A 3,647-nucleotide genomic window follows, 5' to 3' on the forward strand; every position below is an offset into this window, starting at 1 on the left:
GGCAGCCGTCCCCGATGCTCTGGAAACAGAGGAACGAGCAGTGACGGTTCGTGGTCTGGTGGAGGCGCACGTCGTTGCGCCCCCACAGGTCACCGGGGAAACACCCAAGGGGGGGAAAGAGACCTCGCTCTCGACGGATAACTCCGTCACGTCAAGAGGTCGCGACTCGGCAACGCTGTCGCCGGGCGTTGCGCGGGCGGCACTCCCTGCAAGGGAGTTGTGTCTAACGGAGACACACGGACCCCCGGTGGCTGGATGACGGACCTGGTGGTGCGCCTTCACCTTCTTCAGCGCATACGCGCTGTCGTCGGCGAAGCCGCACTCAGCGCAGGTCCACCTTTTAATCGCACCGGGGTGATGAAGTTTCAGGTGTTTAAATAAATCCGTGTGTCTCAGATAGACACACGCTCCCTTTTTGCACGCAGTTCTGCCGACAAAGCAGAACGGGCAAGGAAATTCTGCCGGGAACGGGTAAAGCAGCTTCACCACGCATTCAGTATTACTAGAATTGTTGCTGCTATTACCCGCCATCGTGAAGATAGTGTCGCAACGCAACACACGGCTCGTCTAATAAAACAAATAATCGAGATAATAAAACAATACGCTCACCGGAGCAAAACACTAACGGTAATTCGGAACGAACGGAACACTTAAGACGAAGGACAAGGTTAAATAAATAAAACTATATACAGTTGAACACAACGGACAAACGCGAACGCGAACCCGATTAATAAATCAATAAATCACACAATACGAATTAACGGACGAAGCGGAATCTAATAAAATAAATAGAATAAAATAATATAAAACAATTCCGCTGTGCCCGGTGGACACAGCCCCGCACGAACGAACCGTGCTTCGCGTACGTGACTAGTAACCGCAAACGGTTTAACTTTCCACGACACTCCACACGGCCTGGAAAACTCCGGACCGCGACGTATCGAGTTACACGGGGTGTAAAGGGCCTCCGTGTACCCCGATCTCTTGATTAAAACAAATAAACGGTGAATTTAATTAAACTAATTGCTGCTATTTCGCAGCGACGACCCGTAAAATCGAGCAAAAAAAAAAAAACTCGAATTACGGGCGTACGTGCAAACAGTCTAACACCCAAAACACGGAGAGGTCGAATTCAAAACCAACGGCTATAAGTGTAAAGTTTACACTTATAACCGGGTACAAGGACGAACAAACCGAATCTACTCGGATTCAAACTCGTCGGAGGTCGAAATGGTCGACCTAGGAGGAGGGACGTCACGTATGGACGTCTAACGTCTACCCGATGCGTTCAACACCACCGCATCGGGAGCACTTTAAACTAATCACGCGAGAAGGGACCTCCACCGAAATTCCAAGTGTTAGACTTACCAAGTCCAGAGTCCACCAGCAAGCCGAACGCACTGAACACTGCACCACTCACGGACACAGCACGCGCGACGCGGATGATAACGCGACACTCCGGTGAGCGAGTCGGAAAAACACAGATTAAATAAATACTTAAGCTACTGATGGGAAAGATCAAGTGATATAGAGTGCAGAAAACTGATTTTTGGAACTCTTATTGAGCCGGTCCCAGAGGCACTGCAATACTGGGTCGACTCGCGGCGGAGGTGGAGCAAGCCCCAGCGGTCCGCCTTTTTCCAAAAATCAGGTTAATATTCTGACTCCTAATGAGGAGTGTATCAGATATTAAGCTGATAAGAACAGATAAGACGTTTATTTAAAAGTTAATGTTCCCCCGGGGCCGAAGCCCCAGGGGTATACACTTGTAGTACAAAGTAATTCATGTTGCTTCCGCACAAATTTGGTTATAAGAATAATATATAACGTAGGATAATGCTATGGGATCCCTCCCTAAAGCGTCCATTGTGATTGTGACATAGTTGTAATCAGGTGAGCATTGCACCATTCGATAAGTTGGCTTAGGTATAATACGAGCCGTGTGCTAGAAGACACGGATAGGCAACTTAACTTCTCAATAGATGAAATAAGATGTCAATATAGTAAACTACATAAATAATAAGTATAGAGTATAAACTATAAAATATGGTTAATGCCGATAAATAAAATATAATAAGTGCAATATTAACGTAACATAAAGTATATGTATGGACTTGGCGTGTTTATAGCGTCAGTGTGCGGATATACGCCTTCCTGTAGTCAGTCGAGTGGGGTTAGGAGGTACCAGCCGCCACCGAGAGGTCCAGAGGAACAGCTATTAGCAATTAGTGCTCGGATTGTGGCCAAAAGTAAGACAAACCAATAAATGTAATAAAATAAAATAAATAAAATAAAGTAAAATAGAGTAAGAAGGTAAAGTCAGGTAAAGTAAAATACAATATTATATGGTACTGTAGAGTAAGGTACGCGCGTAAGAGATAAAAGAAGAAAGAAGAAAAGCATTGAAAGGCGAAATGAGGAAAAGTGACTTATTATAAGATAAATCACCATAGAGTGAGGTGAGTAGACAGGACTAAAATAGAATAGTCAGGTGAGTAAAATAAATAGCTAGAAAAAGATAAAGAAAAAGATAAAATAGAAAAGAATAAGGTCCAGTGAAGTAAAATGAAATAAAATGAAATAGAATAGCTAACTTAAATTAGATAGATAGAATAGGTCAATTAACTCCTCATTTCGCGTGGAGGCAATATAGGCGCGAACCAGAGCAACTAACAGAACAACACAAAGTAGAATAACTAATGAAACAAGGTAGGGTGAATAAATAAATAGGTCAGCATAACCCAGAGCTTACTCCAGACCCTCGCGGCCAGTCCTCTCAGCCCGCAGGTGTGGAGGCCCTAAGGATCCGCGGGCGACACCACCCCAGGGACGCGGGCGCCTCCACTGCTCCCGCTCAGCGCCGCCGATGTCGACCCCGCCTCAGACGTACCCCGTGGAGCCCGGTACTGACGCACCCCGGATACATGCTCCACGTAGATATCTCTGGACCAGGCTATTGTCTCAGATATCATGAGACGCCTCATCAGCGCTGCATAACGCTGAGAGACGCGCAGCAGGTCCAGGACAAACTCGTTTCCCGGGTCCCACGCGCCCAGGGCGCCGACGACGAACGCATCTACGTGGACTCGGTAGCCGCGCCTCCGCAATGATTCGGCGAGGGGCTGATACTTACGTATCTTCGCCATCCTCGCCTCCTCAATTGCCTCGAGAGTGTTCTCGAAAGGCACGGCCACGTCGACCACGACGATGTTTTTCGACAGCCCGTGCTCCACGACGATGTCGGGACGCAGGGCTGCCAGCTCGCCGTCGACTCCCGGGACGCGCTTATTGACCCGGATCTCCCCTGGCAGACGGGCAGCCGCCACGAGCCTATGAACGAGGTCGTCATGCCGCAGCTGCCGGGCAGCGGAGTGAGGACCGCAGTGGGAGAGCACGTGGGGAAGGCCCTCGAACTCATGCCCGCAACGCCGGCAACGCTTGTCACCGGTCCCCCACCGACGTGCTCCATTTAGCGGCAACACGTCGAGGCGGGCCCGGTGAACGAAGCGCCAATCAGCGAAGCGGACAAACCCCCCGGTGCGCAGAAAGTGGTTACTGACCGCGCAACGGGAGGTCGCGTCGAAAACCTTCCCCTGGTCGGGCTTCCGAAGAAGCCTTTCCAGGTAGCACTCTCCCACTGCTGCCCT

General features: G+C 49.2%; 1 pseudogene; it reads right to left on the minus strand.

Annotated features, from left to right (window-relative positions):
• Nucleotides 1-1,556: 1,556 nt before the first annotated feature.
• LOC143429513 (U2 spliceosomal RNA) lies at nucleotides 1,557-1,731 on the minus strand (annotated as a pseudogene).
• Between the last annotated feature and the right edge of the window lie 1,916 nt (nucleotides 1,732-3,647).

Source organism: Xylocopa sonorina, chromosome 11, assembly GCF_050948175.1.
Source record: "Xylocopa sonorina isolate GNS202 chromosome 11, iyXylSono1_principal, whole genome shotgun sequence".
Classification (NCBI taxonomy): Eukaryota; Metazoa; Arthropoda; class Insecta; order Hymenoptera; family Apidae; genus Xylocopa; species Xylocopa sonorina.